Genomic DNA, 27023 nt, shown 5'->3' with positions numbered 1-27023 from the left:
TTCATGATTATTATTTGACCATGCTTGTCACTTATGGACATTTTGAACATCTTGGCATAGTTCTGTTATAATCTCCACCCGGCACAGCCAGAAGAGGACTGGCCACCCCTCATAGCCTGGTTCCTCTCTAGGTTTCTTCCTAGGTTTTGGCCTTTCTAGGGAGTTTTTCCTAGCCACCGTGCTTCTACACCTGCATTGCTTGCTGTTTGGGGTTTTAGGCTGGGTTTCTGTACAGCACTTCGAGATATTAGCTGATGTACGAAGGGCTATATAAAATAAACTTGATTTGATTTGATTTGATAACCTGGTCCGAAGAGACGCACCAGAGACCAGGAACGCTGAGCCGTTACAATACGTCCTGGCTGAATGCCCACTCTAGCACGGCCACTGCGGGGAGCTTGCACAGAGCGCACCGGGCTGTGGATGCGCACTGAAGGCATGGTGCACAGAACTGGATAGCCTGGTGCTTGACCGGTCACTTGCTCCCCACGGTAAGCACGAGGAGTTGGCTCAGGTCTGAACCCTGACTCTGCCACTCTCCTCGTGTGCCCCCCCAAAATATTTTTGGAGCTGCCTCTCGGGTTTCGTATCGTCGCTGTTCCTCTTTCGCTGTCTCCACCTGTTTCCATGGCAGGGTCTTGCCATTACCTCCTCCCAGGTCCAGGATGTCCTCCACTCTTTTTTCTCCCGGGCCCAGGATCCCTGCTCCTCCTGAACACACTGCTTGGTCCTTTTTTGGTGGGTAGTTCTGTAACGCTCGTCGTCGTAAGGAATAGTGGACCAAAGCGCAGCGTGGTAAGTGTTCATGATTTTATTTCATATCGAAAACACTCGAACAAAGTAACAAAAACGAAAGTGAACAGTTCTGTCAGGTAAACAGATACTAAACAGAAAATAACTACCCACAAATGAAAGAGGGAAAAAGGACTGCCTAAGTATGATTCCCAATCAGAGACAACGATAGACAGCTGCCTCTGATTGGGAACCACAAGAAACTAGAATGCTCACCCTAGTCACACCCTGGCCTAACCAAAATAGAGAATAAAAAGCTCTCTATGGCCAGAGCGTGACACCATGGGGCACTCTGTTAACAACATTGACATCAGCAAACCGCTTGCCCACACGACGCCATACACGTGATCTGCGGTTGTGAGTCAGGTTGGACATACTGACAATTCTCTAAAATGACGTTGAAAGGCTGCTTATGGTAGAGAAATAAAAATTCAATTCTCTGGCAACAGATCTGGTGAACATCCTGCAGTCAGCATGCCAATTGCACGCTCCCCCAAAACTTGAGACATCTGTGGCATTGTGTTGTGTGACAAAACGGCACATTTTAGAGTGGCCTTTTATTGTCCCCAGCACAAGCTGCAGCTGTGTAAAAATCATGCTGTTTAATCAGCTTCTTGATATGCCACACCTGACCAACAGGGATATAAACACATTTGTGCCAAAAATTTGAGAGAAATAAGCTTTTTGTGCATATGGAAACATTCTGGGATCTTTTATTTCAGCTCATGGATTTTTTTTTAAACATGTTTTATTTATTGAACTTTTATTTAACTAGGCAATTCAGTTAAGAACAAATTCTTATTTACAATGACAGCCTACTGGGGAACAGTGGGTTAACTGCCTTGTTCAGGGGCAGAAGGACTGATTTTTACCTTGTCACCTGGAGGATTCGATCCAGCAACCTTTCGGTTACTGGCCCAACGCTCTAACTATTAGGCTGCCAGCCGCCCCAAAACATGGGACCAACCCTTTACAAGTTGCGTTTATATCTTTGTTCAATGTAGATACCATACTCTGTCTCTTTCCTCTCTCTCCCTCTGTTTGGCTGCAGCCTAAAGGCCTCCTCAGTTAATTGCATATGATCGGGATCACTTTACGCCTGCACCCTCAGCCTCTACTTTATATCGTTCCTCTTGACTGGCAGCCTAACTGAAACAATCTCCATTGCTTCCCCTGAAGCAATCTCAATTTCATCCTGGTCATGCCCCCGGCTACAGAATTTAATTGCTCATGTGTATCGTCTTTCTCTCTAGCGCATTCCCAACGTCAGGCCTCTGTCTCTTGCTCCTCCTCAACCTTTGCCTTCATCCAAGTCAAGCTTTCCCTGCCTCATTAGTAACCCTTCAGTCTTCCACGATGAAGGCACATGCATTGACTCTTGATGTGGCTGGAGTTATTGAGGTGTCGAGTCTAGCAGGTAACCAGGCTTAAGGTCTTTCTGACAGGTGAACAAAGGACGGGGGTGTTTGATTCACATGTGAACTGCAGCGACTGTTATTCAACTCCTCTTAAACTATTTATGAAGACTTTAGCGCCAAGGGGAGGTCGCATGTGCCCACGGATGTGTGTGTGTCTGCATGTGTATGTGTAGAGAAGTATTTTGTGGGGTGCTCATTTTTCCTCTGATCGTGACAGGATGGGAGGATGAAGAGATCTGTAATAGAGGACTCAGGACTGCGTTATGTAAGAAAAAGCAATAAGAGAACTTAAGAGGGGAGCGATACATGAGGGCTCTTGACGGTGGGGGTAGTTCGTGTTAAAAGGGGTGCAGGCAGGTAGGGAAAAGTTCTGTGAAACAACAGAGAGATCAATAAAACTGTAATTTCTTCCTACATGTGAAAGACAAGCAAGGACGGTGAGTTTTAAATCATTAGCTGTTTGAAATACTCATACAGTAGTGAACAATATGTACGTAATAATCAATGTTTTATGTTATTCAGATTCATAGGGAGTTATGCTCTTTCATTTTCATTTAATTGGGAGATTGTATTTATTGTTTTGCCAAAAGTATGTGGACACATTCCAAAATCATGGGCATTAATATGGAGTTGGTCCCCACTTTGCTGCTATAACAGCCTCCACTCTTCTGGGAAGGCTTTCCACTAGATGAACACTGCTGCGGGGACTTGCTTTCATTCAGCCACAAGAGCACTAGTGAGGTCGGGCACTGATACGAGCGATTAGGCCTGGGTCGCAGTCGGCATTCCAATTCACTCGCTTTGTGCACGGGGGCATTGTCATGCTGAAACAGGAAAGTGCCTTCCCTAAACTATTGCCACAAAGTTGGAAGGACAAAATCGTCTAGAATGTCATTGTATGCTGTAGCGTTAAGATTTCCATTAACGCTAATCAACTGGAACTAAGGGGTTTAGCCTGAACCATGAAAAACAGCCCCCAGACCATTACTCCTCCTCCACCAAACTTTACAGTTGGCACTATGCATTGGGGCAGGTAGCGTTCTCCTGGCATCCGCCAAACACAGATTCGTCCGATGGTGAAGCAGGATTCATAATTCCAGAGAATGTGTTTCCACTGCTCCAGAGTACAATGGCGGCAAGTTTACACCACTCCAGCTGACGCTTGGCATTGCACATGGTGATCTTGGGCTTGTGTGCGGCTGCTCGGCGATGGAAACCCATTTCATGAAGCTCCCGACAAACAGTTATTGCAGTTCTGGTGCTGACGTTGCTTCCAGAGGCAGTTTGGAACTCGATAGTGAGTGTTGCAACCGAGGACAGACGATTTTTACTTGCTAAGCGCTTCAACACTTGGTGGTTCCGTTCTGTGAGCTTGTGTGGCCTACCACTTCGCGGCTGAGCCGTTGTTGCTCCTAGTTTCTACTTCACAATAATAGCACTTAAGGTTGACCGGCCAGTTCAAGCAGGGCTGAAATTTGACGAACTGACGAACTGTTGGAAAGGTGGCATCCTATGACGGTGCCACATGGAAAGTCACTGAGCTCTTCAGTGAGGCCATTCTACTGCCAATGTTTGTCTATAGAGATTGCATGACTGTACTCGATTTTATAAACCTCTCAGCAACGGGTGTGGCTGAAATAGCCGCATCCACTCATTTGTAGGGGTGTCCACATACTTTTGTATATATGGTGTATGTGCGAGGCTTAGTTTGTTGTTTAATTGAGTCCATTCGAGTACTCTTTTGCCACAGTTATAGCTTTTCATATGTGTGCATTTTTGTTCTAAGACTACTGCTAAGTACTTTTACTGTTTTGTGTAAATCAGTGCTTGACATGGGTTAAAGCTCACTGGAGCTGAGTACCGTCACCTCAAATGTTCTACTGCTTGAGCTCCTGTTCCTCTTATAGAACAGTAGTTCCCAAACTGTGGGGTGCACCCCCCCCCCACCATTTATTTTATTTTGTATTAAAAAAAATGAAAGAACTTAGTCCGGCTTTAAACTTACTCCTGAATGTTGTAATAGTAGAATGCACAAGGTGCAATTTCGGAATTGGGTAGTGCAACATCAGTTCCTCTTGTCATGATAGTCATTGCATACCTCAGAGAGTTAACTTGTCAGAAATGTCCAGATCATATAGCCCATGTCAGTTAATGTTTATTTATTTCGTTTTTTTAGCCCGTAGATAGTTGTAATTTTTTTGTCACTCAAATATCACATGAATACATTAGACATTAAAAAATTTATAGAATTGCAAGAAAATGTGCTTTAAAACTGCAAAATACAGGATGTTCCCCAATGCTGGAAGGGAGGTCCCAAGTGAAAAAGTTTGGGAACCCCTGTTAAAGAATATTAGCTCAAAAGTATTGTGGAGCTCCTGCACCTAAATATAAACAGTACCGGCACCTATTTCAGTCCATGTCAAGCACTGGTGAAAACACAAACTAAACGTATTAACAGCTATGAACTTTCATATGAACTGTATTCAAATTGTGTGATGTATAACCCACAAATATTTATTTGATTATTTAACCTTTATTTAACTAGGCAAGTCAGTTAAGAACAAATTCTTATTTACAATGACAGCCTAGGAACAGTGGGTTAACTGCCTTGCTCAGGGGCAGAACGACAGATTTGTACCTTGTCAGCTCGGGGATTCGATCTAGCAAACTTTCGGTTACTGGGCCAACGCTCTAACCACTAACCTGCAGCCCCAATATGCTAAAATAAACAATACTTTTCTGACACGTGTATGCAAGATATTGAAAAGAGAAACACATTTAAGCATTATTGGGATTTTGGAAATACCAAGGGGTGCTCCGAAATACAATACATTGGCCAGTTTTATTTTTTGGTCTATTTCTTCTCTGTCAGAGCAACATTTTTGTATGAGTGTATGTATGTCTTCTTTGTTTTTTCTCTGAGCAATACATTAACAAGGGTACATGTACACCTCAGAGCCAATGAGTGTGTTTGACTAAGTTTAGGCTGATGATGATATTTCCTCTCTCACAGGAGGACACACGCTGGGCTGGGGCCCCCAAGGTGGCACTTATGCTGCAAGTGACCCACCGTACAAGACTTAACTTGGATCTTTAATGAGATATCGTATAATCATATGATTTACATTGCAATTTCATGACAAGACATTACCTACCTGAGAAGACTTTAACTTACCTGGCAACCGATCTCATACATTGGAAGACAAGCCATTGGAAAAGCAGCTAAGTCTCTGTTGTCTTCATTTATCCTGTTCATCCAGGATCTGCAACACAAGCTTACAAGCATCTCTCAAGCTACTACTGACCCATACCTTGATCGGCCACATGGACCAGCACCAGCCAGCTCCTTCTCTGTCCAAGCTGGAGGTGGACGTGGACCTGGGCTTTGCTCTCTTTTTTCTTGCCCTCCTCTGCTTCTTCCTGCTGCTGACGGTGGTGCGCTGCGCTCAGACAGTGGTGGACCCTTATGGTGCCATCTCAACCTCCACCTATCAAGAGGAACAGATCACCAATTAAGACGAGAGTACCACACCAAAAAAGAGGCACTTACAAGTCATGTGCTGGAGAGAGTTGACATTCTGCTACTCACCATGCTGAAGATATACAGCAGGCATCCCTAAGCTTTCAGAAAAGATAGCCTAAATGAGGGATGTCATTTGACTTAGCAACAACCTTTGGTTTATTTGGGAGATGCAGCAGAAATAGCTAATACTGTAGGCTAAGCCTACGCAGGCCAGTGTATAATCCAAGATTATCACTGGGGATAATTTCCACAATGGCAGCAGAGTTGCACTGTTCCTTTCTATCCTTTTGTAAATAAAGTTTTTGCATGACTTGTACTGTATCTATTTGTCTCGTCTGTACATTCCTTGATAATTGATGAATGTTTAATGCATTGACTGTATAGGGTTTAATACCAGACAACCTTATCAGATCAATGTTTACTGTATTTAGAGTGGGTTGATACTGTTATTTTGGTTTACCAAACATTTGGGAATCAGAACATGTGGAATTGTCACAATGTAGGCAGAGACCCCTCTACACTGTCCTATATACATTGAGTGTACAAAACATTTCCATGACATAGACTGACCAGGTGAATTTAGGTGAAAGCTATGATCCCTTATTCATGTCACTTGTTAAATCCACTTCAAATCAGTGTAAATGAAGGGGAGGAGACAGGTTCAAGAAGAATTTCTGAAGCCTTTAGACATGGATTGGGTATACGTGCCATTCAGAGGGCGAACGGGCAAGACAAAAGATTGAAGTGCCTTTGGACAGGGTGTGGTAGTAGGTGCCAGGCGTACCGGTTTGAGTGTGTCGAGAACTGCAACGCTGCTGGGTTTTTCACACAACAGTTTCCCGTGTGTATCAAGAATGGTCCACCACCCAAAGGACATCCAGCCAACTTGACACAACTGTGGGAAGCATCAGAGTCAACAGCCCTGTGGAATGCTTTCTGACACCTTGTAGAGTCAATACCCTGACGAATTGAGGAGGTTCTGCGGGTTAAATGGGGTGCAACTCAATATTAGGAAGGTGTCCCTAATGTTTTGTACACTCAGCGTAGAAACGTATTGAAAGGGTCATGTCAGATAACTGTCAACATAGCTATCAATTAACCCTGAAACACGTAACAAAAAGTGTGTGCTGACTCAAGAATAAAGCCATTAGCTTTGCAACTTCAATTTACATAGGCAGAACCTCGATTGCGTTCTCCTTGCATCCTCTCTCATCGCCTCCTTCTCAAAACCAATTAGAGAGGGTTATAGGGGCGGGGTTTTTCCATCCAATGGGTTTTGAGGAAACTATGAGAGAGGATGCAAGAGTTATTCAATTGATATGTTGCCTTAACGTTACTGCCCACTGCCCTGGTTGGAAGAGTCCCAGCGCTGAGGGTATCAATAGTAAACTAGCCTGCACGCTTTTACGTTGACTAAAGATTATGCATGGGAAATTGGACAAACCGATAAGTTACCTGCGTTTAAAACGAACCGCAGCATGTTGAAAAAAGAGCCGAAACAGAAGTCAACGACATACCCTCCCCTTTGCCTTGGGTGCTAACGTTAGCTTAGCTAGCTGACTGAGTTAACGTCGTTAGTGGAAGTGGACAGTAAATGCTTTTGGGTGAAGCTTCAGGCGAGAATCTTTTTTTTTGCAAATAAATTTGGTTAACCGAAGAAACGTAGTATTCAGCCTAGAAAAAACTAACTAGCTAGTTATACATGTACCTAGCTAACTATACTAGTTTACATAGCTACCTAATACATTTGGATTGGCTAACAACTTGTTTACTAAATACACTGAACAAAAACATAAACGCAACATGTAAACATCGTGGCAAGAACCATCAGGCACTATGATGAAACGGGCTCTCATGAGGACCGCCACAGGAAAGGAAGAGTTACCTCTGCTGCAGAGGATACGTTCATTAGAGTTAACTGCACCTTAGATTGCAGCCCACATAAATGCTTCACAGAGTTCAAGTAACAGACACATCTCAACATCAACTGATCAGAGGAGAAAGCGTGAATCAGGCATTCATGGTCGAATTTCTGCAAAGAAACCACTACTAAAGGACACCAATAAGAAGAGACTTGCTTAGGCAAAGAAACACAAGCAATGGATATTAGACCGGTGGAAATCTGTACTTTGGTCTGATGAGTGCAAATGTGAGATTTTTGGTTCCAACCGCCGTGTCTGTGAGACGCAGACGTAAGTGAACGGATGATCTCTGCATGTGTGGTTATCACCGTGAAGCATGGAGGAGGAGTTGTGGGGGTGTTTGCTGGTGACAGTGTCTGTGATTTAATTTGAATTCAAGGCAATCTTAACCAGCATGGCTACCACAGCATTTATGCAGCGATACGCCATCCCATCTGGTTTGCGCACACCTCCAGGCTGTGTAAGGGCTATTTGACCAAGAAGGAGAGGGATGGAGTGATCCATCAGATGACCTGACCCCCACAATCACCCGATCTCAACCCAATTGAGATGGTTTGGGATGAGTTTTTATTTTATTTATAAAAATAAAAATAAAATGACCTTTTATTTAACTAGGCAAGTCAGTTAAGAACAAATTCTTATTTTCAATGATGGCCTAGGAACACTGCCTACTGTTCCGGCGCCGACAGAGATGGCCGCCTCGCTTTGCATTCCTAGGAAACTGCAGTATTTTGTTTTTTTGTGTTATTTCTTACATTGTTACCCCAGGAAATATGAGGTTTTATTACATACAGTCGGGAGGAACTATTGGATATAAGAGCAACGTCAACTCACCAACATTACGACCAGGAATACGACTTTCCCGAAGCGGATCCTCTGTTTGGTCCACCACCCAGGACAATGGATCGGATCCCAGCCGGCGACCCAAAACAACGGCGCCACAGAAGGGGCAGACGGAGCGGTCTTCTGGTCAGGCTCCGTAGACGGGCACATCACGCACCGCTCCCGAGTATACTACTCGCCAATGTCCAGTCTCTTGACAACAAGGTAGACGAAATCCGGGCAAGGGTTGCCTTCCAGAGAAACATCAGAGATTGTAACGTTCTTTGTTTCATGGAAACACGGCTCACTCGGGATACGTCATCCGAGTCGGTACAGCCACCCGGCTTCTTCACGCATCGCGCCAACAGAAACAAACATCTCTCTGGTAAGAAGAAGGGCGGGTGTCACGCTCGTCGTTAGGTGGAAGAGAGGAGGACCAAGGCGCAGCGTGGTAAATGTTCATGATGATGAATTTCAATGATGATCCAACAAACAAAACACTGACAAAATACAAAACAATAAACGATGTTTCACAAACAGTGAAAACAGGCAACCTTAATATGGTTCCCAATCAGAGACAATGACAAACACCTGCCTCTGATTGAGAACCATATTAGGCCAAACAATAAACCCAACATAGAAACACATAACATAGAATGCCCACCCAGCTCACGTCCTGACCAACTAAACAAAGACTGAACAAAGGAAATAAGGTCAGGAACGTGACAGTACCCCACCATAGTTAATCCCCGCTTCCGTGGCCTCCTCTTAATGGCGACCCTCCATATTAACCCCACTGGACTAAGGGGCAGCACCGGACTGAGGGGCAGCTCCGGACTGAGGAGCAGCTCCGGACTGACTGACGGCTCTGGCAGGTCATGGCTGACTGACGGCTCTGGCAGGTCATGGCTGACTGACGGCTCTGGCAGGTCATGGCTGGCTGGCGGCTCTGGCAGGTCATGGCTGACTGACGGCTCTGGCAGGTCATGGCTGACTGGCGGCTCTGGCAGGTCATGGCTGACTGACGGCTCTGGCAGGTCATGGCTGGCGGGCGGCTCTGGCAGCTCCTGGCTGGCGGGCGGCTCTGGCAGCTCCTGGCTGGCGGGCGGCTCTGGCAGCCCCTGGCTGTCAGGCGGCTCTGGCAGCTCCTGTCTGGCGGGCGGCTCTGGCGGCTCCCGACTGACGGACGGCTCTAGCGGCTCCCGACTGACGGGCGGCTCAGGACAGACGGGCGGCTTTGAAGGCTCAGGACAGACGGGCAGCTCAGATGGCGCTGGGCAGACGGGCAGCTCAGACGGCGCTGGGCAGACGGGCAGCTCAGACGGCGCTGGGCAGACGGGCAGTTCAGACGGCGCTGGGCAGACGGGCAGCGCAGGCGGCGCTGGGCAGACGGGCACACCTGTAGGGAGGAGACGGAGAGACAGCCTGGTGCGTGGGGCTGCCACAGGCTGTGGGGGAGCACTGGAGCTCTGGTGCGCAGCCTTGGCACCACTCCTCCAGGCTGGAATACTACTCTAGCCCGGACCCTCCAGAGTGCAGGCACAGGTTGAACCGGGCTGTGGGTGAGCACTGGAGATCTAGTGCCTACTACATGCACCTCTCCCTTAGACTCCACTCCCACATTTGCCCGGCACGAGCGGAGCGCAGGCATAGGACGCACTGCACCCTCCCAGCGCCCCGGAGACCCAGCACGCAGAGCCGGCGCAGGATATCCTGGACCGAAACGGCGTACTGGAGACCAGACACGCTGAGCAGGCACCCTACGCCCTGGCTGGATGCCCACACTCACATGACACTTTCGGGGGGCTGCGCTATAGCGCACCGGGCTATGGGCACGCACTGGCGACACCGTGCGCTTAACCGCATGACACGGTGCCTGACCAGTAACGAGCTGCTTATAATAAGCACGAGGAGTGAGCTCAGGTCTGCTACCTGGCTTAGCCACACTCCCCGTGTGCCCCCCCCAAAAAAAAAATTCTGGGGCTGCCTCTCGTACCTGTTGCGCTGCCGTGCTGCCTCCTCATATTGCCGCCGCTCAGCTTTCGCTCCCTCCAGCTCAGCTTTGGGGCGACAATATTCCCCAGCTTGTGCCCAGGGTCCCTCTCCGTTTAAAATCTCCTCCCATGTCCAGGAGTCCTGAGATTTTGGCCGCTGCTGCTGCTGCTGCCCGTTACCACGCTGCTTGGTCCTTTTGTGGTGGGTGATTCTGTCACGCTCGTCGTTAGGTGGAAGAGAGGAGGACCAAGGCGCAGCGTGGTAAATGTTCATGATGATGAATTTTAATGATGATCCAACAAACAGAACACTGACAAAATACAAAACAATAAACGACGTGAACAAACGAACGAAAACAGTACCGTGTGGCGAACAAACACAGACACGGCAACAATCACCCACAAACAAACAGTGAAAACAGGCAACCTTAATATGGTTCCCAATCAGAGACAATGACAAACACCTGCCTCTGATTGAGAACCATATTAGGCCAAACAATAAACCCAACATAGAAACACATAACATAGAATGCCCACCCAGCTCACATCCTGACCAACTAAACAAAGACTGAACAACGGAAATAAGGTCAGGAACGTGACAGCGGGGGTGTATGCCTTATGATTAACGAGTTGTGGTGTGATCATAACAACATACAGGAACTCAAGTCCTTTAGTTCACCTGACCTAGAATTCCTTACAATCAAATGCCGACCGCATTATCTACCAAGAGAATTCTCTTCGATCATAATCACAGTCGTGTATATCCCGCCCCAATCAGACACATCGACGGCCCTGAAAGAACTTCATTTGACTCTATGTAAACTGGAAACCACATATCCTGAGGCTGCATTTATTGTAGCTGGCAGGGACACACAATAGTTATCTTGTCTGTTCGCAGTGCGCCTCTCCAGCGTGCTGTTGGAGAAACGCATCGCTACAGTGCTCCACCAACATTCTGTGAAAAAACATATTGTGTATCCGTTTATAGCATGTGATATATAGCATGTGATAGAGTATTTGACCTTTTTCTGTAGCCCACAGGCTGGAGATCAAATGTACGGCAATGTAATGAGACGGAAACTTTTTACATCATGCATGTTTCTCCGATCAAATAGCCTAACCTAAATGACACCAAAGCGAATAAAACATGTGCTGACATGTTAACAAACGTAGCCTTAAAAACAGGACAGGTGAAAGTAAAATGGACAATAAGGTTAAATTGTCATGATCAGTGGGTTCAAGTTTGTAGCCATAAAAAAAATGTATGAGCTGGTCATAGCGAAAAATTAAATACTTCTGCATTTCCCGCTGTGTAAACACATTGCAAATAGTCTCAGGATAACTCCTGACAAAGTTGGGTAGCTGATATTCAGAGCTAAAATAGCCAAATGGATTCATCACAGGATTCAGGACTAATAAAGCCAATAAAGCCTGTTTTTGTCAAACGGTGGGCCCAGGGTCATTGCCAGGATTTTGCGGCTGTTTGGCAAGGCTGTTCAACCTGTTATGGCACATGGTACATTTACATTTAAGTCATTTAGCAGACGCTCTTATCCAGAGCGACTTACAAATTGGTGCATTCACCTTATGATATCCAGTGGAACAACCACTTTACAATAGTGCATCTAACTCTTTTAAGGGGGGGGGGGGGTTAGAAGGATTACTTTATCCTATCCTAGGTATTCCTTAAAGAGGTGGGGTTTCAGGTGTCTCCGGAAGGTGGTGATTGACTCCGCTGACCTGGCGTCGTGAGGGAGTTTGTTCCACCATTGGGGTGCCAGAGCAGCGAACAGTTTTGACTGGGCTGAGCGGGAACTGTACTTAGATCTACAATGTAGATCTTGGCCAGGTCGCAGTTGTAAATGTGAACTTGTTCTCAACTAGCCTACCTGGTTAAATAAAGGTAAAATAAAAAAAGATCTTAGATAGTTCTTTAAGTTTCAGCTTACTGAAGGCACGTTCACCTTCAGCAACGGTTAAACGACTGATTATACTATCCAGAGCCATATAAAACACTGTGTTGCGAAATCCATTGTCTGACTTCTGTTCCTTTGGTATGTCATCTTCGGTCTCATCAGGGAAACAGTTTTCTTTTTTTTCCTGGCAGCTCCTCTGTTCACTGTGAAACTATTTACATCCATTTCATTTGACACCGTGGAGGCTTCTGCCAGAAGAGCGTCCCATTGATTACGCAGAGCCTGAATTTCTTCCTGTAGTGCCCTGATGTGAGCTGCTTCAGTGTCCAGATAAATATTTCCTGACTGAAGAATTAGGCTTTTATTGTCAATACACTGCAAAACTTTTACCCAGAAAGTGAGCAGGAAGATTGCCTTGAAAGACACGAAGTAGCTTTTCAGACCTTTTGCCTCTGATTTGGCTTCGTTTGTCAGGCTGCAGGCTGCAGGTAGCAGGAAGCATGTCTAGGGCCTTAATGATAGACCGGTAAATGAGTTGCAGCTGGACCGCAGCGCTCTCCATCACATGTCTGAAAGGGGGTTAAGACAGCAGCCAGTCTTTTCCTTGAATGGCCCATCGCTCTGGGCTGACACTGAACAGATTGTAAAGACGTTTCACACAGCCAAAAAAGGTTGATACTTCTGGGCACGACTGAGCTGCATGTACACCCACAAGATTAGGAGTATGGTAAACACAAGGTATGTGGCCAGTGGATTATTTAGTATGTGTGCTTGCACTCAATCATTTTAGAAATGTCACAGCCTGTCTTTCTAGCAAAGTCTTTAAATTCAAGAAAACGTTCAATTATTTCCCATTCATCTGTTCCCTGAACTTTATCTTTGTGTACATATCTCACCAATAATACATTTAGCTCAGTACGGGAAATGTCTGGAGTTGCGTCACATATAAGCGAGTAATAGATTGCATCTTCTCTTTCATAAAGTATTGTTTTCAAAACCATTTGACCACATATTCCTATAAACTCGTTTTGGCTCTCAGTACTGAGGTTATGAGTGAGTCGTGCTCCTTTCTTTTTGTCCCTGACTTTCTGTAAGTGCTCGCGTAATAGCTGGTCATAATTTGACAACAGTTCACGTAAACCTAGGTAATGTCCATTATGCGCATCATCAAGATTGAGTGATTTCCCCCAGAATGGCAGATTCCTAGATGCTTAGTACAGTGTCCCATCCAAAATCCTTTCAAGAAGTGCTCTGTTTTTATACATTTCTGTCTGGATTTGTTTCTGCAGCTGACTGTCTATACCTGTAGCTGTTACGGTACGCTGCAGATTTTTCAATTTCCAGTAACAGTTCTTGTGATACACAGCATCCTCATGCTCTGGTAGTTTGTCATACAGTCTCCGCCATTTCACTGATGATATCTTATAGCAATCCTTACTATTCAGAGAACTGGGTGATGGTTTACTTTGCTCGTGAGAAAAAATAACACATGGAATGCAATATAATTCCTTTACACTCTTACTATAAATAAGCTAGTCTCTCTGCATCTTTTCTCTTCCGTTTGCTGACTTACTGTACTGTAAATAGTTGGGGAATGACTTGCCTTCTGAGTCTAGGGGCAGGATTTTATATAGTTCTGTCTTCTCACCACACCTGTTGGCTAGTCTGCGAACAATAGCTTCTCTTTCATGGTCCCGTACTTTCTCTTACCACAGTGCTGGATCATCTAAAACCTCATCTTCCTCACTTCAAATCAGTCCATACTCTTCATTTCCCTTATTGGGAAATGCTTGTTCAATCTCTTCTGTCAGTCCTTCACTGGCACTGCTGCTACTCTTTAACTCTTCCTCCTCCCTGCTCTCCTGTGCATCAGTCTGTCTGACAGCTTTCTGCTGAGATTCTGCCAACCTGGGGCTCTCTAGGCACTAGGAAGTGAGTAAACATAGGGAATGTTAGGTTTAATGTTCGCTCCTACAAAGGTTACAATACAAAAAATCTACTACTGAAAGAAAAAATGTTTTAATAATAGTATACATATCAAATAGAATATGTATTTAAGTGCGTCTAAGTCATCATGTGCCTAACTTTACAATAAAATAAATGGTCTAGTTATGCTGCTGCTGCTACAAAACAACTTCCTCACCTCCGAGGTCCGTTATACGTTATATATGGTTATACGTTTTAATTTATAAAAGAAAATAATTAAGAATTGTTTTTTAAATTATTTTTGTCTAACATTTTTTAAATGCTAAATAATTTTCTAAAGATTTAGGGGCCCCTACCAGGCTAGGATAGGGGCCCCCGACACTGTAGGATATACCTCAGTAAGGATGGACCGACGCTGACCCCCTCTGTGTGTCTTTTTTTGATGTTCACCGACAATGAATTTTGTCCGGTCTGGAACAGCCTTGATTTGGACCATACATAGATGTCTCTAAATTACGTCGTTTCAACTTTCATTCTGAACCGAAAATGATTTCAAAGTCTGGAAAAATAAGTATTTTAGTTGTCTTTTTAACGTACATTTTTTTGGTCTTGCCTAGACCGGCAGAACGGCAAGGACCGGCCCTATGTTTGTGTGTGTGATAGCTATTGTGGGTGTGGTTGGATGATTATATATGGAAACATAATGCTAAATATGATTCATCAATGCCTTAGTAAAGCTCTGTTGCGCTTCCCCTTGTGTTTCAGGTTCCTGATCTTTTTTTGATGACGGCACACCTTCCTATGTAGGCTTGCCGGATCTTCACATTGTTTGCAGACCACCAATTATTTTCTATCTTTAACATTTACTCAATACTTCTTGGCTCAATTCTGTTTGATCCTCCTACCAAATGAAAGATGTCTAATTCAGATCCACCTGTGTGACAATACATGTATATATTCCATTGTAATACTCTTTTGAGCTATACATTTTTCAATTCATTGGCTTGTATGGAGCAACAAAAATCATACTGTGGCTGTTGTCATACAACAAGTTTAATCTGCAAATGTAGGTGTTGGTGAGATGCAGGGAAACACACATACATACCCACACAAACTAAGCCTACTGTCTCGCTCTATCGTCTTAAGTGCCGGAGGTGTGGGAGGACATACAGGATGAGGCCAACAGGGAGTTCATCAAGGTGTACCCCCAACCCGCCCATGGTCCAGTACAGACCAGGCCAGCCCATCAACGTGGAGTTTGAGGGCGTCCAGAGGAGGACAGAAGTAGAGCAGATCGACTGCAGCTGTGTCGTCTACAAGGTGAGAATCTACAACTGCTTACGCTGTAACCATTTATTGAAGTGATAGTGATTGACTTGCAGTATATTGTGCTTGGTGTTCTGGTTATGCTTACCTAACTAAAGTCTAGTTCTTCACTGACGCACATAATGCCAATCCTTTTTTCCTGTTGTGTGTGTGTGTTCTCAGGATGACGAACATAAGGGATGGTTGTATCGAGGCTCTTTGCGCCTGGAGCATATGGCCAACATGAAGAAACGTGTTGAGGAGTCAAAGGATAAACCAACAGTGACACGGCCCAACGCTGGTAAATGTCTGTCTCTCCTTATCCCTCTGTCTCTGTGTTACTGTGTCCTGTAGATAAATATGAACACATCTACCGCCTTGTCTGTCTGACTGAATGAGCATCGAAGTCAGCCGTCTGTTTCCTTACATGGTGTGCACAGTACTTTGAATCATTCCTGTATTTGGATTCATGTAGTGGACAACGTGTTTATTTCGCGAGCGCACTCTCTCTTTGTCCACCACCCAGTGGAACCAGTTTAGACTGCTAATACTATCCACAAGACCAGCACGGCCGCTGCCAGCAAACCTCACGTCACCGCCTCAGCACCCTTAGGGTGAGTAGAATTTATGTCTCTGTGTTTATACTGTGTTGCTGTACTATTTTCAAAAGTCTTGCACAAATTTCATGAATATGTATTTCCTGCATGCATTTATAATTTTATTTTATTTGGGCTGGCAGGTAGCCTAGCGATTAGAGCATTGGGCCAGTAACCGAAAGGTTGCTAGTTCGAATCTAGGGATTCTAGGGAGTTTTTCCTATCCACCGTGCTTCTACACCTGCATTGCTTGCTGTTTTGGGGTTTTAGGCTGTGTTTCTGTACAGCACTTTGTGACATCAGCTGATGTAAGAAGGGCTTTATGAATACATTTTCATTGAAAGCACTTAACCATAATTGCTCCAGGGTCACCGTCCATAAAGGCTGATCCCGCTCTCGGGGTGGGGGGGGGGGGAGTGGGATATGCAGAAAACAAATTTCCGTTTCACACCACACGCTTGTATAGGTTACACACTTGTACATGTGTGAAACAGGACAAATATAAGCACCCCCTATTTGACCGTTACTCCTTTGGATCCTTGTTTCAGAATGGCAACATTTCCTAGTTCGTTCATTCTCCCTCGAACCCATGTCATCTTCTCCCTGATCACGTCAGGAGGCCCTATGGCCAGAACCGTTCAACCGGCGAGTCATCTGTTATCACAGCTAAAGGTTCGGTCACCTTCACACTCCACCGTTGCTGCCCCTGCCTGCCTGGAATGCATCCGGTCAAAGGTCGAGGCCAAGCACCGTGGACTCAACCCGCTGCTCTGCGAGCCCTGCGAGTTCCGCCGCAGAGTGCCCCCGCCGGGTCAATAACAAGGTCGGGGTGGGGTGAAGTTTCCCCTAGATGTTGATCTGAGGTCAGTTTAGCAGTTTCCTCTCTAACGTGTGTCTGTGACTACAACCCACCAACCCCGGGCCATACAAGATCAACATCCTAGACCTGACGCTTGGCAGGGAGAACCAGCCGATGTCCTGCATCAATGAACTCAGCAACATCCGGCCAATCTCAGTGATCTACAACAAGCAGCGCGTGGCGGCCAGCGCTGTCTCCCTCAACACCAGCTCAGACTTTCTGGTGGGCTGCAACTGCACCGACGGCTGCAGGAACAGGTGTGTGCGTGTGTGTGTCACAGGGGTTAAAGTTCTGTTACTGCAACGTATTTCCTTAAATGTATTTAAAGGACGTACAGTTTAATACATTTAGCAAATGATCCTTTTTCCCTAAAAGCATAAACGGTCATGACTTTTTTTACATGGTATGTGGAGGTTGTATTGACGTGTATTTATGGACATGTGTATTGTGTTGCGGTAGGTCGTCATGCTCCTGTCACCAGCTGACCATCCAGGCCCCAGCCCTGTCACCGGGCGGCCCCGAGGACGTCAACGTTGGCTACGAACACAAGAGGCTGGAGAAACGGCTCTCCGCAGGGTGAGGCTGTCAATGTGGCTTCATGAACATCTTTCAATTATCCATCAGTCGCAACATCGCTTTGACTCTTGGTCTTTGGTATTTTTTCTGGTTAGTCTTTGGCTTTTTACTGGTCATCGTTCTCCTCTAGCTCTCAGCTCTTTCTATGCATTTGTGTCATCTGTGACATGCTTTGAGAGCAATGTCTGAAAAGCTCTTATAGATAATATTATTATATCAACCCTCTCCACCTCCCTCTGTCTGCAGTATACAGTGGGGAGAACAAGTATTTGATACACTGCCGATTTTGCAGGTTTTCCTACTTACAAAGCATGTAGAGGTCTGTAATTTTTATCATAGGTACACTTCAACTGTGAGAGACGGAATCTAAAACAAAAATCCAGAAAATCACATTGTATGATTTTTAAATAATTAATTAGCATTTTATTGCATGACATAAGTATTTGATCACCTACCAACCAGTAAGAATTCCGGCTCTCACAGACCTGTTAGTTTTTCTTTAAGAAGCCCTCCTGTTCTCCACTCATTACCTGTATTAACTGCACCTGTTTGAACTCGTTACCTGTATAAAAGACACCTGTCCACACACAATCAAACAGATTCCAACCTCTCCACAATGGCCAAGACCAGAGAGCTGTGTAAGGACATCAGGGATAAAATTGTAGACCTGCACAAGGCTGGGATGGGCTACAGGACAATAGGCAAGCAGCTTGGTGAGAAGGAAACAACTGTTGGCGCAATTATTAGAAAATGGAAGAAGTTCAAGATGACGGTCAATCACCCTCGGTCTGGGGCTCCATGCAAGATTTCACCTCGTGGGGCATCAATGATCATGAGGAAGGTGAGGGATCAGCCCAGAACTACACGGCAGGACCTGGTCAATGACCTGAAGAGAGCTGGGACCACAGTCTCAAAGAAAACCATTAGTAACACACTACGCCGTCATGGATTAAAATCCTGCAGCGCACGCAAGGTCCCCCTGCTTAAGCCAGTGCATGTCCAGGCCTGTCTGAAGTTTGCCAATGACCATCTGGATGATCCAGAGGAGGAATGGGAGAAGGTCATGTGGTCTGATGAGACAAAAATAGAGCTTTTTGGTCTAACTCCACTCGCCGTGTTTGGAGGAAGAAGAAGTATGAGTACAACCCCAAGAACACCATCCCAACCGTGAAGCATGGAGGTGGAAACATCATTCTTTGGGGATGCTTTTCTGCAAAGGGGACAGGACGACTGCACCGTATTGAGGGGAGGATGGATGGGGCCATGTATCGCGAGATCTTGGCCAACAACCTCCTTCCCTCAGTAAGAGCATTGAAGATGGGTCGTGGCTGGGTCTTCCAGCATGACAACGACACGAAGCACACAGCCATGGCAACTAAGGAGTGGCTCCGTAAGAAGCATCTCAAGGTCCTGGAGTGGCCTAGCCAGTCTCCAGACCTGAACCCAATAGAAAATCTTTGGAGGGAGCTGAAAGTCCGTATTGCCCAGCGACAGCCCCGAAACCTGAAGGATCTGGAGAAGATCTGTAGGGAGGAGTGGGCCAAAATCCCTGCTGCAGTGTGTGCAAACCTAGTCAAGAACTACAGGAAACGTATGATCTCTGTAATTGCAAACAAAGGTTTCTGTACCAAATATTAAGTTCTGCTTTTCTGATGTATCAAATACTTATGTCATGCAATAAAATGCAAATTAATTACTTAAAAATCATACAATGTGATTTTCTGGATTTTTGTTTTAGATTCCGTCTCTCATAGTTGAAGTGTACCTATGATAATAATTACAGACCTCTACATGCTTTGTAAGTAGGAAAACCTGCAAAATCGGCAGTGTATCAAATACTTGTTCTCCCCACTGTATATGAGTGTAACGCACTGTGCCGCTGTGACCCACGGGTGTGCTCTAACCGGGTGGTTCAGCATGGCCTTCAGCTGCGGCTACAGCTCTTCATGACCGCGGGGAAGAGCTGGGGAATCCGCTGCCTGGATGACGTTGCCAAGGGCACCTTCATCTGCACTTAAACTGGTGAAACTGAGCTAGGAACCCAATCTAACCTAACCCGACAGACAGACTGCTGTTAAGTATGACTTCTGTTCATTACATACACTACTAGTCTTTATCTTTTGGGCATCCTTTTAGTGCTCAATCCCCAAGATCTCTTCCATTCACTCCTTCTACTGTTGCAATGTCTTTTTTCCGGTTGTACTGCACACAATGCTCACAACTTTCCCATTTGCCGTTTCTCCCCTTAGGGATAATCATGAAAAAGAAGAGTTTGGGGACAGAGGGCAACATGTACGTGGTCAACCTGAACCACATAAGAGGGAGCTGAGAGCAAGGAGGGTTATGAGAGTGAGACACGCTGCTCCGACAATGAGTCCGGTACAGACGCGCAGAGAGCCTGGACTCACCGGCAACTATAGGATAGATTTGATGTTATCTGTGTATTATCTTTATTCAAATGCAAAAAAAAGATGAACACACAGGGAGTGCGAAGAGAAGCAACAGAACTGACCATCTCTAATGTTGCGGCCTCTGTTCCCCATCAGGTTCAGAAGAAGAGCCCATAGAAGACAGTGAGTCAACAGTGAGCATGATGACTGTGATGGAGGTGATGACGAGGGCAAGGATGAGGAAGAGGGAAACCACGAGAGAGAGCAGCGACGTATGATGAAGAAGAACTCGGATGACGAAGATGAAGAACAACCCGATGATGATGAAAATTATGAGGACAAGGACTACGATGTCAGTGAAGATGATGGCGACTCTGACTTCAGGCACAATGTCTCCTCTATGGAGAGGAGACATTGTCACACACAGGCATGCCAAAATACTACAGGAGGGTAAGGAAATGAAAAAGGTTACTGAGGTTTAGTAGAGTATTCATTATTTTTGGTTTGATAAATGTTGGTTTCTCAAAATACTGTAGGAAGGTAAAGGAAAAATAAAGCACAGACACAAATATAGACGGAAACGTGTTCATGAATTTTAAAAGAAGTTATAGGACTTTGGTTCCCAGACTCATCAAATGACTCACAAAATGACTCTCTCATAGACCCAGCGAAGAAATCGGGCTCTGACGCCAAGTCTTCTGACCAGCAGGACGGTACAGCAGAGGGAAATGACAAGCAGGCCTCAAACGCCACAAGGCGTTTACTTTGACGGCGAGGAGTCATGCTACATCATCGATGCAAAGCTGGAGGGGAATGTGGGTCGCTACCTCAATGTGAGTCATGAGGAGGGAAAATCAGAGGGTATCATGTGTCGGATAGTATGCCGACTGTATGATTTGACCTATATCCATACTTCTCAGAGATCCGTCAACTCAGCATCTTACCCAGGCTACAATAAAGGGCAGGAGTAAACAACGAATGTCATCCTCCTACTCGTCATGAATGGGGATAGAAATTGTCATAAAGCTCACATCCGCTGTGTCTCTCTCCCTACAGCATAGCTGCCACCCAAACCTGTTTGCGCAGAATGTTTTTGTGGACACACATGACCTTCGATTCCCCTGGGTGGCTTTCTTCACCAGCAAGTTAGTGACCTTCTGTTATGACTCATGGGATATTATCTATTGCTTGTGCTAATGGTTGGTCTTTTGAGAGGCGAAGCCAGGATTAATACGGGTTCTGCTCATGTTTTTGGCTCTATAGCAAATGCCTAGGGGGACTAAAGCATGTGCATTCTAATATGCACTTCTGGATATTGATCATAATATTGTCTCGGTGTTTTTCAGGCGCATCAGAGCTGGTACAGAACTGGCGTGGGATTATAAATGTGAGCTCGGTGTGAAAAGGTCGTCAAGAATCCTAAATTGTCGCTGTGATCCAGAGTGTAGGGAAAAGTTATGAATGCCCTTACGTCTTCTTCCAGCTTCACCCCTGAAGTACATTTATGAATATATTGTAGTAGGTGGTCTAGTTTTTGTATTTTAAACCATGCAGTGCCTGAGGTTTTTGTTCATATTACGATTCTTAAATTGTGCTCGAATAAGTTCATTCGGAAGTATTGTCTCCTAGTTAAATAAAAAATATTGAAATGTCCTTTTCAGCATTCCAAATTTGTTCTGCAAAGTTATTCTGCTCCAAATAATATTTAGTTAAACTATATTCTCACATTTTCCTTAAATGTTTCCAAAGAAAATGTTTTGTAAATGTATTAAACCATCAAGCAGTTGTGCAGAAGGGTCTGGCCAAAGACAGTTGTGAGAGAGAAATTACATATTTACCTGATTTTGTTTGATATTAATAGTTAATGATTTATATACTTAACAAATAGTAAGACATTTCTGTTCTGTTAATGCTGTCTTTCTGTAAAGGGATGGTTTCCACTCTAGGTTCCTCCAGTTAGTCTGGGCGTATTGTCAAGAAATGGGTTTTGCGAGAGATCGCTTGAGCTGACAGTGACTTGGTGATAAAAACCTACAGCTGGCATTCCATAGACAAGATGTGGTGTGTGTGACCCGAGATGGAGATAGGCTGGAAGTGTTTAGAACCATCCCTCATTGTCTCATCTTCATCCTTGCATCTGGGAAACTAAGCCGGGTTGGGAGTAAAACAACATCCTGTGCAGATAACCAGGAGATGAACCCAAGGTGACTTGTGGTGCCCCCCACCCGATCAGCATGGGAGGGATGGAACCAGCCATGACTAAGCAATTTTAGTGTCAGCTATATAAGAACTCTGCATTGTCTGTAAAGGTTAAGCTCTCGGCAACACACCTTAGAGTGTGCGGTCGACTGCTTCATTATTGCAATAATTAATAGATATTAAATAAAGATGATTGTTTGAAGAAATGACAATGTGTCTCTGTATAAATTAATTTCCACGACACAGTACAGTAAGTCTTTGGTCTGGCTGCGGCTGGAAGAGTGGGGTTGTTTCAGTAGCTATGTTTCCATTAACTTGTCCAGTTATTTTGTCGTCGACATTTAGAAAGTTTGCATAGAAAATAGATGTGACAACTGCCTGGTAGGATGTGTTTCCAACACGGTAGAGGTAAAAAGTACTGCAGTCCTGACAGATCATAAAGTAATAGCGCTGACTGTAAAAATGTGCAGTGATGAGAAGTTCCCATTGATGGTTATTAGAAATTGAATAATTGTTATTGCATGATTTAAAATGTTTTAAGAATATAATTTCTGTTAATTGGAATTTAGATACCTCTAATGCAGAATATGGGAAATATTGGGAACTGACATTTTAAATCTGCTCAGCCTGTATTACTTATGGGGAGCAGCTTCCTTTAAGAAGATGTGAGGTAACTGAGCTCTCTGATATCACGGAGATTGAGCATCTTGATCTCAATGAGAAGGCTAAATTGAATGATATACAGCAGTGGTTCCCAAACTTTATAGTCCTGTACCTCTTCAAACATTCAACCTCCAGCTGCGTACCCCATGTAGCACCAGGATCAGCACACTCTCAAATGTTGTTTTTTGACATTATTGTAAGCCTGCCACACACACTATACAATACATTTATTAAACATAAGTGTGAGCTTTTGTCACAACCTGGCTCATGGGAAGTGACAAAGAGCTCTTATAGGACCAGGGCACAGATGATTATAATCAATCATTTTTCTCTTTATTTAATCATCTTACATATAAAACCTTATTTGTTCATCAAAAATTGTGAATAACTCACCACAGGTTAATGAGAAGGGTGTGCTTGCAAGGATGCACATAACTCTGCAATGTTGGGTTGTATTGGAGAGAGTCTGTCTTAAATCATTTTCCACACACAGGCTGCCTGTATTTAGTTGTCATGCTAGTGAGGACTGAGAATCCACTCTCACATAGGTACGTGGTTGCAAAGGGCATCAGTGTCTTAACAGCGCGATTTGCCAAGGCAAGAAACTCTGGGCACAGCCCTATCCAGAAATCTGGCAGTGGCTTCTGATTAAGTGGACTGGAGGCAGGGCATGAAAGGGATAACGAATCCAGTTGTTTGTGTCGTCTGTTTTGGGAAAGAACCTGTGTAATTGTGCACCCAGCTCACTCAGGTGCTTCGCTATATAACATTTGACTTTGTCCGTAAGCTTGAGTTCATTTGCACACAACAGATCATACAATGATGGAAAGACCTGTGTGCTGTCCTTGTTAATGCAGACAGAAAAGAGCTCCAACTTCTTAAATCATAGCCTAATTTTTGTCCTGCACATCGAATATAGTTGCGGAGAGTCCCTGCAATCCTAGATTCAGATCATTCAGGCGAGAAAAAACATCACCCAGATAGGTCAGTCGTGTGAGAAACTCGTCATCATGCAAGCGGTCAGAGAAGTGAGAATTATGGCCAGTAAAGAGAACTTTAAGCTCGTCTCTCAATTCCAAAAAATGTGTCAATACTTGCCCTTTGATAACCAGCGCACTTCTGTATGTTGTAAAAGTGTTACATGGTCGCTGCCCATACCATTGCATAATGCAGAAAATACACGAGCGTTCAGGGGCCTTGCTTTAACAAAGTTAACCATTTTCACTGTAGTGTCCAAAACGTCTTTCAAGCTATCAGGCATTCCCTTGGCAGCAAGAGCCTCTCGTGGATGCAGCAGTGTACCCAAGTGGCGTCGGGAGCAACTGCTTGCACGTGAGTTACCACTCCACTATGTCTCCCTGTCATAGCTTTGCGCCATCAGTACAGATACCAACACATCTTGACCACCAAAGTCTGTTTGATGTCACAAAGCTGTCCAGTACTTTAAAAATATCCTCTCATGTTGTCCTGGTTTCCAGTGGTTTGCAGAAGAGGATGTCTTCCTTAATTGACCCCCCATAAACGTAACGGACATACAGTTGAAGTCGGAAGTTTACATACACTTAGGTTGGAGTCATTAAAACTAGTTTTTCAACCACTCCACAAATTTCTTGTCAACAAACTATAGTTTTGGCAAGTCGGTTAGGACATCTACTTGTGCATGACACAAGTAATTTTTCCAACAATTGTTTACAGACAGATTATTTTACTTATAATTCACTGTATCACAATTCCAGTGGGTCAGAAGTTTACATACACTAAGTTGACTGTGCCTTTAAACAGATTGGGAAATTTCAGAAAATGATGTCATGGCTTTAGAAGCTTCTGATAGGCTAAATTACATTATTTGAGTCAACTGGAGGTCTCTACTATTATTCTGACATTTCACATTCTTAAAATAAAGTGGTGATCCTAACTGACGTAAAACAGGGAGTTTTTTACTAGGATTAGATGTCAGGAATTGTGAAAAACTGAGTTTAAATGTATTTGGCTAAGGTGTATGTAAACTTCTGACTTCAACTGTATACCAGTAGCTGTGCCAGGCCCGCCACGTCTGTTGACTCACCCAGCTGTAACGCATAGAATTGGCTTGTAGAACTGGCTTGTATGCGAAGCAGGAATTGTTTCAAAACTTTCCCTGCCATGTCACTGATGCGTCGTGACACAGTGTTGTTTGATTAAAAAATAACATGTCTCCAGCATGTGATGGATTAACCTGATTTAGTTTTGGGGGGCCTTTTCCCCCAGCATTGTCCCAGCCATATCCACGGCAGCAGGAGTAAGTCATCCACAATAGTATGGGGCTTGCCTGTCCTAGCCACTCGGTAGCTCACCATATAAGACGCTTCTTGCCCCTTCTTATTAATGGTATCTGTTGCTTTTATACATGTCTTACTACTCGACATTTTTATTTATTCTTACTCAAAAAAGTCCCGTGGCTTATTTTTCAAATTGTCATGTTTCGTTTCTAAATGTCTGCGCAGGAGTGAAGGTTTCCTGCAAGAGAGTAACGGTTAATGTGATTGGATGTTAATTATTTGACTAGACTACCTGTATTTGACATCGTGTTGTTATTTCGCTGAACACTAGATGGTTTCATTTTATTTTTGGTAGTGAAACGAGGCTACTCAGGCGAGACAAAAACCTCACCCAATTGTATAGCCCCGTTGGAAAATATAAATGTACTGTTTGAAAATGTGAAAAAAAATTGAATTTTTTTTTCTCCGTTTTTTAAAATGTGAATCACATTTGTATTTGGCGTACCCCCGACGACATTGAGACTCCAGTTTGGGAATACCTGATTTACAGAACCAACTAGATAATTTGAGGAAAAGGTTAGAGGAGCCTTCATAAAGTCCAGAAAACAATGACTTGAAAAAGGCGAAAAGAACAGTAAATAAAAATTTTATTTGGAAAAGAGAAGAGAGAAACTCGACACACACATCGGAAATGTAAGATTAGGATAGAGAGTTATCAGACTTTACCACTACGTTTTATGATAATCTTTATTCCTTAGATAAGTTTGAGTGACTCTAAGGAACTCCTTGATTCTATAGAGAACGTTAACTCGGTTAGTGAAGAATTCAATCGGACTTGTTGTCAAGATTTGTCTATTATGAATATCCAATATGGGATTGCTCAATTAAAATATAACATGTCTCCAGCATGTGATGGATTAACCTCCTGATTTTTGCGAAAACTTCTCTGAAGAAATAGCACAATTTTTACTTGTAACCTTTGATGCTCTAGAAAAGGGAGAATTACCTGCCTCTGAAGCAAGGGGTTATTACTCTCATACCTAAATAACACAAGGATTTCTTAATTATTGTTAATTGGCGTCCAAGCGCACTACAAAAGTATAGCCTCAATCTTTGTGAAAAGGTTAAAGTCAGGCTTGAATGATCTGATTGATGAATGTCATTCAGGGTTTATGAAAGAGTGTCATATATACAGTGCATTCAGAAATTATTCAGACCCCTTCACTTTACATTACAGCCTTATTCTAAAATGGATTTTAAAAAATCCACATTAATCTACACACAATAACCCATAAGGACAAAGCGAAAACAGGTAAAACATTTTTTGCAAATGTATTAAAAATTAAAAACAGTATTCAGACCCTTTGCTATGAAACTCGAAATTGAGCTCAAGTGCATCCTGTTTCCATTGATCATCCTTGAGATGTTTCTACAACTTGGAATACACCTGTGGTAAATTCAATTGATTGGACATGATTTGGAAAGGCAAACACCTGTCTATATAAAGGTCCCACAGTTGATGGTGCATACCAGACAGAAGCCACTCCTCAGAAAAAGGCACATGACAGCCCACTTGGAGTTTGCCTAAAGGCACCTGAAGGACTCTCAGAACATGAGAAACAAGATTCTTTGGTCTGAACTTTTTGGTCTGAATGCCAAGCATCACGTCTGGATGAAACCTGGCACCATCCCTACGTAAAGCATGGTGGTGGCAGCATCATGCTGTGGGGATGTTTTTCAGCAGCAGGGACTGGGAGACTAGTCAGGATCGAGGGAAAGATGAACGGAGCAAAGTACAGAGAGATCCTTGATGTAAACCTGCTCCGGATCGCTCACAACCTCAGACTGGGGTGAAGGTTCACCT

At 44.2% G+C, this 27023-nt stretch overlaps 1 pseudogene; it reads left to right on the top strand.

Annotated features, from left to right (window-relative positions):
* The first annotated feature begins 15092 nt into the window (after positions 1–15092).
* LOC139558914 (histone-lysine N-methyltransferase SETDB1-B-like) lies at positions 15093–21835 on the top strand (annotated as a pseudogene).
* The last annotated feature ends 5188 nt before the right edge of the window (positions 21836–27023 follow it).

The sequence above is a fragment of the Salvelinus alpinus genome, chromosome 29 (genome assembly GCF_045679555.1).
Source record: "Salvelinus alpinus chromosome 29, SLU_Salpinus.1, whole genome shotgun sequence".
In the NCBI taxonomy this organism is placed as follows: domain Eukaryota; kingdom Metazoa; phylum Chordata; class Actinopteri; order Salmoniformes; family Salmonidae; genus Salvelinus; species Salvelinus alpinus.
Note: the sequence above shows the minus strand (reverse complement) of the source record. Positions and strands in the feature narration are given on the sequence as shown.